We start from the raw sequence: 11196 nt of genomic DNA, 5'->3' as shown, positions 1-11196 counted from the left end.
TCAGGCAGATAAGATCCATTCTTTTAGATGCCTAGCCAAAAAGCTATGTCCATAGTCAGTGCCCTAAAAATATTTCATGGATAAACTTAAAGGTAGGATTTAGGGTGAATTGATACGCCAGATTTTTGTTTTGTTTTTGATAGGCAAATTTAAATCAAAGTCTGGAGATAAAAACCAAGGTTAGATTCAAGCTGTGACTGATAATAGTTAAGACACGTGGAGGACCTAACTGTATCAAGACGGAGCTTTCAAAGCTCTGTGATCTAATTTTCTGGATAATGTTCAAGTGAAGTTGTTTTAATAAAGAGATATTGTACCCCCAAAGTACTCTCAAGTTTTATGTTCTGGTGACCTGGGGCTTGGTGTGTAAACAAACGTAGGTCTGCCCTGCCAACACCCTGTGTGACTTTACAGACTTTGTTCCTGCTTCCTGTGTTTTCCTAGACTACAAAGTCCCTAACTCCGTACACTGAGAAATTCACTTTTTACTGCTGTTCAGATAAGACTGGAGGAGAGAGGCTTTGTTGCCCTTCGCTGGAGGTGGGGAGATGGACACACCAGGAGAGCAAGGCAGTGGGAGATCATCCTGCGTCGTCAATGATCAAAATGAGTGGGAGGCCTTGACCCTGGGCCAGCATCACTCCATGGCTCTTTTGGTCTCACTGTGCTTTCATTCTCCATTAAATGGGGAAAATATTTCTCATTTTCTGACTCCCCAATTCAACATTCGCATATCAATAAATGTGATACACCACATGAACAAAATAAAAACAAAAATTACATGACTATTCTCCACATATGCAGAAAAAGCATTTGACAAAATTTGACATCTTTCATGATAATCAACTCCCAACAAGTTAGGTATAGAAAGAATGTACCTCTATACAATGAAGGCCATATATGACAAGCTCACAGCCAACTTCCAGTACTACGTGAAGGTGGAAAGTCAAAGCTTTTCCTGTAAGATGAGGAACAGGATAAGGATGCCCATTCTCGCAGCTTGTTACTGACATAGTACTGGAAGTCCTGGCTGGGGCAATTAGGCAAGAAAAATAAATGAAAGGTATCCAAGTCAGAAAGGAAGAAGTAAAATCGTGTCTATTTGCAGGTGGCACGATCTTATATATAGAAAACCCTAAAGACTCCACCAAAAAACTGTTAGAACTAAATGAATTCAGCAAGGTTGCAGGATACAAAACACAACATACAAAAACCAGTAGTGTTTCTATACATTAACAATGAACTATCTGGAAAAAAATATCAAGAAAATTGTTCCAGCTGGGCACGGTGGCTCACACCTGTAATCCTAGCACTCTGGGAGGCTAGGATTGCTTGAGCTCAGGAGTTCGAGACCAGCCTGAGCAAGAGCAAGACCCTATCTCTACTATAAATAGAAAGAAATTAGCCAAACATATTAACGGACCAACAACTAAGTGGACATATAGTAGTAACATTTATCGGGTGTCAGGAGGGTGGGAGGGGGTAGGAGGGAAGGGGTACGTACAACCACAACGAGTGAGATGTGCAATGTTTGGGGGATAGACATGCTTGAAGCTCTTACTCGAGGGGGGAGGGGGACATGGGCAATATAAATAACCTTAACACTTGTACTCCCATAATATGCTAAAATAAAAAAAAGAAAGAAAGAAATTAGCCAAACAACTAAAAATAGAAAAAATTAGCCGGACATGGTGGCGCATGCCTGTAGTCCCAGCTACTCAGGAGGCTGAAGCAGAAGGATCACTTGAGCCCAGGAGTTTGAGGTTGCTGTGAGCGAGGCTGACGCCACAGCACTCTAGCCTGGGAGACAGAGTGAGACTGTCTCAAAAAAAAAAAAAAAAAAAGCATCTTAGCCAAAACACAGATTGGAGCATTTCCTGGCTGAAGTTAGTGGCAGGAATGAAAGAATGGAGGTGTTACAAACCCAAAGACACAGGGAGGAAAAACAGCACCTCCAATGTTCAGGGTAAACTCTTTTTTTTTTTGAGACAGAGTCTCGCTTTGTTGTCCAGGCTAGAGTGATTGCCGTGGCGTCAGCCTAGCTCACAGCAACCTCAAACTCCTGGGCTCCAGCGATCCTTCTGCCTCAGCCTCCCGAGTAGCTGGGACTACAGGCATGCGCCACCATGCCTGGCTAATTTTTTATATACATATCAGTTGGCCAATTAATTTCTTTCTATTTATAGTAGAGACGGGGTCTCGCTCTTGCTCAGGCTGGTTTTGAACTCCTGACCTTGAGCAATCCGCCCGCCTCGGCCTCCCAGAGAGCTAGGATTACAGGCGTGAGCCACCACGCCCGGCCCAGGGTAAACTCTTGAATCACCTATCCTGCCTTTCACTGGGTCATAAATTATACCATACCCTTCCTTGGGGCCTTCAGGGTACCAAAGCTTGTTCTACTCCGCCTGTAGCCTTTCCCACCTTCAGGACTCCTATTGTGAATTCTTACTGATCACACAAATGGTCTTCACCAAGCCTCCCTGCCTTGTTTCTGTGCCATTTCTATGAAGCTTCCTCAAGACCTGGGCAGTTTTTTTCTTAGCCAGAGCATAAAGGTGGATCAAGGAAGGACTTAAGTTCTGGCCCTTCCCCCACTGGCACTGCCTGGGGAGGTCCAGTCCCAAGGTAAGGAAACGGACTAGGTGCAGGATGACCCCACCTCTCAGACACGTTCCTCAGACACTGACATGCATCTTGCATGTCTTGCTACAATGCAGGCTCTGATTTAGCAGACAAGCCCAAGATTCTGCATGTCTGACAGGTTCCCGGAAGATGCTGATGCTGCCAGTCCACAGATTACAGCATGTGAGTAACAAGGGGCATGACTGAGGGGAAGTGCAGAAAACGAAAAGGTGAAAATAGAGAGAAGGAAAAACAAACTCCAGAGAAGTAATCTGATGATGCTGCAACTGCAAAACCCCTCATGTTTAAGGGCTTCCTTGCAGGGCCTTCTGGCTACAAAGGGGGGTGCTGCTGTCATCCCTGCCTTCTGCCTTGTCCAGCACACACCAACCCAGGCCCAACCACGTGCCGGGAAAGTGCCAGGGGCCTGAGCTCTCCTCACATCCTCCGACAGGCAGTTCTGTCAGGGAGAGGAGCCCTGCTGGACCCTGTCCCTGGCTCTGGAATAGTTCTGCCATGGAACAGCAGGTTTGTCAAGATGGCCCCAGGAATAACAAATGGGCTCTCACCTCTCCACCTCTGCCTCACCCCAGGCTCTGCCTCCTGAAGCCAAAGGAGTGACCTTCATTTTCTCAAACTGCAGCTTCCATTTACTGAGCTTACTACTTGCTCTGTGTGAAGCACCATCTGAAATTGTTTGATTTAATCCTCACAATCACTTTGCGAGGTAGGAACTGGTTTATCCCCACTTTGTAAGACAAGGGAACTGAGGCTCTGTGACCGAACTATATGCCTGTGAGACCAGGGGCCTATGGGACTGGATATAAGAGAGAAACCTCAGGATAGGAATTTAATGAATTAAGGCAACTAAGGTGCACTGATTTGGCACATGATCATTCAAAGGTCAGCAGAAAGTCAATGCTGTGCTATTGTCCCCCTACCTGGTTCTGTCACCACATACCAGTTAACAGGAGGCTCCCCTGTGCCAGCTGGTACAGGTAGATCATGCACTGGGCTTGCTGGCCACAGCAAAGGGCGACACACAGCTGACAGAGGGCCACTTAGAAAAGTCCAAATTAAATGTTACTAGCCCAACTGTCCATACCTCAAAGGGACATAGTGCCCTCCCCAGGATGGAAATGCACTTGAGGTTTTGGCTCATTCATTTGACAAACAAGTGCCTACAAGCATTGTGCTAGACTTTGTGGGAGGGTTTAAAACACATTCTTTGTCCTTAGGAAAAACAGCAGGTTGGGTATAAAAGTAACAGAATGGAAACTGGTGAACTGGAGAATCCTGCTCAGCTAAAGCTACTTTCACTACTTTGCTCTATTGGCCTGGAACCTCTCAATAAAGAACTATTTGAAGAACCTCTCAATGAAGAACTATCTGATTTTTCAAAAGAAGTCCAAAATCAAGATCATTAAAAAAAAAAAATGCAGGCCAACATGTGGCAGCTAGTTTGCAACCTCTGCTCCTCACTGACCAAGTCCTGTCTTTTCCTCTTGTACCTGCCTCCAGCACCTAACAATTCCTGGTAGAACCAGAGCGGCCAATGTGTATCTGGTATATTGACCACGTGAAGCTCACCCACAGGAGACCCACCAGAGTGGCCTCATACAGAACAGCTGACACAGCTGGGGAGGATTTTTAGCCTTGGAAGTGACTAATGGGAGGCATAATTGTGCAAATGAGAAGATCCTTATAAAGTTAGGGCACATGGTTTGTCCAACAAGAACAAAACAAGGCTACTTTTAGGTAAAATACACATTTGACTATTGACCAAGGACCCTGCTACATCTACTAGTCCATCAGCAAGTCCCCAATTTCTTTACTTGCCCAGTCCCTAAAGGCATTTGGTTTTCATATCTGGAAAGGGAATTCAGGCTTTGCTTCATTTGAGTCCCAGATATCTCACCTATTGCCTAAGAATCTTACCCAACTTGCAGGTTTTCCCAAGGATTAAAATGAAATGGATACTACCAATGGCATTGTTGGAGAAAGAAAAAATAAAAAAAAGAAAAAAGAAGAAAGAAAAAATGAAATGGATATGTAATAAAAGTTCTTGGCACAATAGGGGGCAAAGGGTTCAAGGAATGCTCACCATTATTACATAAGTTGAGATCTTTTCCATAAAACACCAAAGAATACAATTATAGTCTACGCACAGAAGTTACAGGGAGTCTGATTTTGGCTTAATAAACGATACTTCTGCAACAACGCCAGCTGGAATGAGATTATGAGCATGAATGTTCGAACAGAGCAGCAAGGGCCATTACTCAGCGGACACTGGAAGGGATTCCCACCCTAGGTAGTAAGTTGGCCTCTGCTCTTAGGACACTATAACTACATGCACAAGATGGTAAACCACACTTACACTGCACGTTAAAAATAATACGGCTACAAGCGGGCGTGCGTGCGCGCGCACGCGCCCTGCGCCGTCCCGGCCGCCATGTTGGCTGGCGCGGGTGTCCAACGGAGCCGGAGCCTGACGGGCGGCCCCGCGGGGCCTCTGCTCGCCCCGCGTCCCAGCGCTACCGGGGGAGTATTTCCTCCCAAGCTGGGCACCGTGCTAGGTGCTGGCTGCTCGCTGGCGATGAGACAGGTGGAGGTGACCCAGCGTGTGGACCGCACGCTAGCCCGGTGCTGGCGTCCCGCGCCTGGGACCTCGGGCCCCCGAGGGGGAAAGGACTGTCCGGGGACCTTGCTCTAGAAGGACTCCAGACACTGAACCTCCCTAGGGTACAGACGTAACCAGGTCAGGGAAGCCTCTCTCTTTGAAGGGCTTTAAGTTTGTAACCAAGAAAAAAAAAATGACGACTTCTTCTATCAGACGGCAGATGAAAAACATCGTGAACAAGTACTCCGAGGCCGAAATCAAAGTCCGGGAAGCCACTTCCAATGACCCGTGGGGCCCGTCCAGCTCTCTGATGACCGAGATCGCGGAGCTGACCCACGGCGTGGCGTCCTTCCTGGAGATCATGAGCGTGGTGTGGAAGCGGCTCAGCGACCACGGCAAGAACTGGCGGCACGTGTACAAGGCGCTGACGCTGCTGCACTATCTCGTCAAGACGGGGTCCGAGCGGGTGGCCCAGCAGTGCCGAGAGAATATCTTTGCCATCCAGGCCCTGAAGGACTTCCGGTACACTGACCGTGACGGCAAGGACCAGGGCATCAACGTGCGCGAGAAGTCCAAGCAACTGGTGGCCCTCCTCAAGGACGAGGAGCGGCTGAGGGCCGAGAGGGCCCAGGCTCTCAAGACCGAGGAGCGCAAGGCCCGGGTTGACGCCGGTATGGGCAGCAACCTGAGCACCTCCGGGCGCGGCTCCCGCCAGCCCACGCTCTCCAGCAGCTACTCGAAGCAGGAGTGCGGCCAGGCTGGGGGCTCGCCGGCCTCCTACCACGGCTCCACCTCCCGGAGGGTGTCCTCTGAGCTGGAGCAAGCCCGGCCCCAGACTAGCGGAGAAGAGGAGCTTCAGCTGCAGCTGGCACTAGCCATGAGCAGAGAAGTGGCCGAGCAGGAAGAACGCCTCCGGCGGGGTGATGACCTCAGACTGCAGATGGCCCTAGAGGAAAGCCGAATGGACACAGTTAAAGTTCCAAAAAAGAAAAAGCACGGCTCCCACCCACAGCAGACCACCCTGTTGGATTTCATGGACGCTCTCTCCAGCTCAGGCCCTGCTGCCGGGAAAGCGGAGCCCTGGGGCCTGTCGGCCTCAGCTAACCAGACCAACCCCTGGGGCGGGCCAGCGGCTCCTGAGAGCACTTTGGATCCCTGGCCATCATTCGGTGCCAAACCAGCTGCCTCTGTTGACCCATGGGGAGTGCCTACCGGAGCCAGCACACACTCTGTCCCCAAGAGCTCAGACCCCTGGGCCACTTCACAGCAGCCTGCCCCCAGTGCTGGGAAAACCACCTCTGACACCTGGGGCACAGTCTCAGCCACCAAGCCAGTATCTGCCTCTAGGTCCTTTGAGCTCTTCAGTAATCTGAAGGGTACAATTAAAGACGACTTTCCTGAATTTGACAACTTCCGAACTTCAAAAAAACCAGCTGAATCTGTGGCCTTGCTGCCATCCCAAAACAATGGAACCACAAGCCCTGACCCCTTTGAGTCTCAACCCCTGACCATTGCCTCGAGCAAGCCCAGCAGTGCCCGGAAAACACCTGAGTCCTTCCTGGGTCCCAACGCGGCCCTAGTAAACCTGGACTCACTGGTGACCAGGCCCACCCTGCCAGCCCAGTCGCTCAACCCTTTCCTGGCACCAGGTGCAGCCGCCGCCTCCACCCCTGTCAACCCCTTCCAGGTGAACCAGCCCCAGCCACTGACGCTGAACCAGCTGCGGGGCAGCCCCGTCCTGGGCACCAGCACGTCCTTCGGGCCTGGCCCTGGGGTGGAGCCCATGGCTGTGGCCTCCAGGACCTCCACGGCCCCACACTCAGCTCTGGGAGCCAGTGGTTCTTCTCTGACATCACTGGGGCCCACGATGAAGAATATGGTGGGCAGCGTGGGCATCCCCCCATCGGCAGCTCAGGCCACTGGCACAACCGACCCTTTCTCTAGTGCCTCGGGCCTGGGACCCACCCTAGAGGGACGTCCAGAGCACCCGTGCAGAGGACACTGGGCAGGAACTCTCGTTTGTGGGATGGGGCTAGAGAGGTTGGGGGGTGGTGTGTTAGGGCTTTTCAGTTCCAGTCTTTATAGCCCTGACCCTCAGACTTAGATTGTCACACGAGGTCCTCACGTTCTGAGGCAGGCCCGCTCACCTGTCCCAGCCTGGCCTACTCTCGCCACCTCTTCCCAAGGGCTCAGGTCCTGTCAGGGCTCCTCTGAGGCCTTGGAGGTGGAGGTGGAGTTGTCAGTGTTGCCCCCAGCCTCGGCCCAAGGGTCTCTGGGACGTTGCCTGGCCTAGGACTTGGGACGGTCTCTTAATTTTTGCCCCCAGTCCTAGGGACAGCCCAGGCAGTCCCAGGTGTGGAAGGGATGAAGCACTGGTTCCATGAGACACTGACTTTTTGGGGACGCGGTTGTGCATGTTTTATTTTTCTTTGACTTGTGCGTGAGTTCAAAGTAAACACCACCATGGACAACTCTTGAATTAAATCCACTAGAGCAAGCTTTAAAACTAATCTGAGCATAACCCTGCCACATGGCTGTATGCTTGTATACTTTTGCACACATTTTGTTTAGTACAGCTTCATATTTGAGTTTGCAGAATTACCTAATAGTCTTTTGTTGGCTAATATTTTTATAACGTGTTTCTTATTTAACTGTCTAGTTTTGATAGGATTTACCAGGTCTGGCTGATTTAAGATATTAGCATGTGTCATTTTAGTGGTTTAAATCCTATTTATGGTTTTAACTTTGTAAGAAAATTCTAAAAAGAAAAGATGTTTGGATGACAAAAAAATGCCTTATGGAAAAAGTAAAGCAAATTCTTTATAGGGAAACATATGGGAATTTGATTACACATAAAAGATGATGTTTATTAAAACAAAACAAAACAAAACAAAAAAAAAAAACAACTACAACAGCAACAAACAGGCCCAGCCTCCAGTTGCCTTTTCCTCCCTTTTTTGGTGAATTACTAAATGACTGACTTTCAGCCTTTTGGCTAGATCCTGAGAGAGGCTATTTTTCTTACTGATACACCAACATCTTGAAAGTTAAACAAAAAAATCTCATATATGAATGCGACTCACCGATTTTTATCAACTAATTCCTTTTGTGAATAAAAGGCATGCAGGGATTAGCTGAAATGGAAGAAATGTCTTGACTCTGTGTGTCTGCTCTCCTCTGTCTCAGTCCACACTCGAGTTCAAGATGGGGATAATGTGGAAATGTCAGTTGTCCCAGGGGTGGGGGGTGTTTCTGTGCCCGCAGGTCCCCAGGGGACAGTTCCCAGGCTGAGACGGGGGTGAGGGACCAGGATGGCCCTCATCCACCTACCTGCTAACTCCTTTGTTTTTAAATTGCAGACTTAATAATAATAATTTCTCATTTTGGAGATGTAGAAAAAAATCATTCTCACATGGGCTAAGATTTTTTAACAAACATGTACTAATATTACCTCCCTCTCCCAACCTTCTGCTGTTCTCACCCCACCCACCACTGTAAAAAAAAAAAAGTATTATGTCACAAATTAAAGACCAGAAAAGACTTGCTTCTCCCCAACAAAGACATTCCCCCAATCCTGTGTCCCAGTAGCATGTCTACTGGGCATTTCTGGCTCGTTTTCTACCCTGTGGACTTCTCACCTCCAGCTCCCAGGTCAGCTGACCACCTGCCAGCCCCTCTCTGGTTCCTGAAGGAGAGCTGACCCTTCGCATTGGCACAGAGAGATTTAAGATCTAAAATGGTCTCTGTGGCCAGGCGCAGTGGCTCACGCCTGTAATCCTAGCACTCTGGGAGGCCAAGGTGGGCGGATTGCTCGAGGTCAGGAGTTCGAAAGCAGCCTGAGCAAGAGCTAGACCCGATCTCTAGTATAAATAGAAATAAATTAATTGGCTAACTAATATATATAGAAAAAATTAGCTGGGCATGGTGGCGCATGCCTGTAGTCCCAGAGACTCAGGAGGCTGAGGCAGGAGGATCGCCTGAGCCCAGGAGTTTGAGGTTGCTGTAAGCTAGGCTGATGCCAGGGCACTCACTCTAGCCTGGGCAACAAAGTGAGACTCTGTCTCAAAAAATAAAATAAAATAAAAAAATAAATAAAATAAAAAATAAATAAATAAAATAATAAAATAAAAATAAAATAAAATTTAAAAAATAAATAAAAATAAATAAAATAAAATGGTCTCTGGTCTGGCGCGGTGGCTCACGCCTGTAATCCTAGCACTCTGGGAGGCCAAGGCAGGAGGATCACTCAAGGTCAAGAGTTCGAAACTAGCCTGAGCAAGACCATGTCTCTACTAAAAAAAAAAGAATACAAAGAAACTAATTGATCAACTAAAAATATATATAGAAAAAATTAAAAAAAAAAAAAAAGAAAAAAAAAAAAGAAAAAATTAGCTAGGCATGGTGGCACCTGCCTATAGTCCCAGCTACTTGGGAGGCTGAGGCAGGAGGATCGCTTGAGCCCAAGAGTTTGAGGTTGCTGTGAGCTAGGCTGACGCCATGGCACTCACTCTAGCCTGAGCAACAAAGTGAGACTCTGTCTGAAAAAAAATAAAATAAAATAAATAAAATGGTCTCTGGGCTGCCAGAAGGACATGCAGGGTCTGAGTGAAGACTGCCCACCTGTGCTGTTCCACAGGTGTCCTCTCTGGCCCCAGGAGCCACTCCTCCACCAGAATCAGAGGATGCCATTCAGGAAGGCTAGTGGCTGGTCTCTTCCTGCCCGGGGGAGGGTGGGTGGCACGGTTGGGCGCAGGACAGGGTTCTTGCCCAGGTAGGTGCTTTCCCTCAAATGGTGCGCGGGGCCCAGACCAGTCAGTAGACCAGACTCAACTTTTTGGGTCAGTGATTCTTTTGTAACAGACAAGAGCTCTTGCTGACCAGACTTTGAGGCCCCAACATGACCACCCCGACCCCAGCTCCTGGCACAGGCCATCACGAGTGCATGTTGTCCCTGTTGCCTTCTGCACTGATCATGGAGCCACTGGCCACTGCCATTGTGCTCCCTCCTAACGGGCACGGTGGGGAGGAAGCCACCAGGGACCCGAAGCTGGTTTTGAACTTGTGTTGACTGTTGATACTTATTTACTGTATAATTCATCATTTGTATCATGAAAAAAAAATATGGCTAAAAACAAACAAGAATATGGTTGATCTCCATGAGTATGGAAAGATATACAAAATAGGCTAAGTGGGGGGAAAAAATTATAGAACCAAACAGCAGGAGCCAAAGTTTTAAAAAAATGGACATATATGTTTATGTGGCTTAGACCATTTTAGGAAAGATATACAAGAAACTTTGGACAACCTTGGGAGGTGAGCTGGGGGAGAAAATGGACCAAATGATTTAGTTTGGCAGAAATGTCCTGGTCTGAGCTTTGTTTCACAAACACTGCCCAAGATAAAGCTTTTATATATCATCTCACATCTTCACTGTCAAGGCCCAAGAATTGTAGAGCACTGGACTCCCTAGCCTACCCTCCCATTACCAATGTGCCTAACCTCAGAAGCTGCTTTAGGACACATTCTCTTTGTTCCTGTTTCCCGAGTCCTCTTTTTAACTCCATGTGCACTCATTCCACTGGTGCTCTCACCCAGCCCTGTGACTCCCAAGACACTGTCCAAACACTGACTCCCAGATTTCCACCTCCAGTCTAGAACCCCTCCTGAACTCTAGACACAAGTGTGCCCTGTAACTACTTCAACAGCTCCACCTGGATATCAAGTAGACACCTTACATTTAACACATGCAAAACTCATCTTCACTCCAAGACTTGCTCTACCCACAGCTTCCAAATCGCAGCTGATGACATGTCTAGCTTTTAGCTGCCCAAGTCCACAACCTCATAGCAAAAGAATGACTAGAAAGAAGAGTCTGACCTATAGTGCAAGTAACCTGAAAACAAAGGTTGTTCTGGGTACTGGGATTTAAGATATCTTAAGATTGCTGGGTGTGG

At 48.2% G+C, this 11196-nt stretch overlaps 1 pseudogene; it reads left to right on the top strand.

The window, feature by feature from the left end:
* Nucleotides 1–5435: 5435 nt before the first annotated feature.
* On the top strand, nt 5436–9944 carry LOC105866121 (epsin-2 pseudogene; annotated as a pseudogene).
* Nucleotides 9945–11196: the final 1252 nt, after the last annotated feature.

The sequence above is a fragment of the Microcebus murinus genome, chromosome 16 (genome assembly GCF_040939455.1).
Source record: "Microcebus murinus isolate Inina chromosome 16, M.murinus_Inina_mat1.0, whole genome shotgun sequence".
NCBI lineage: Eukaryota > Metazoa > Chordata > Mammalia > Primates > Cheirogaleidae > Microcebus > Microcebus murinus.
This window is presented reverse-complemented; position numbering and strand designations above follow the sequence as displayed.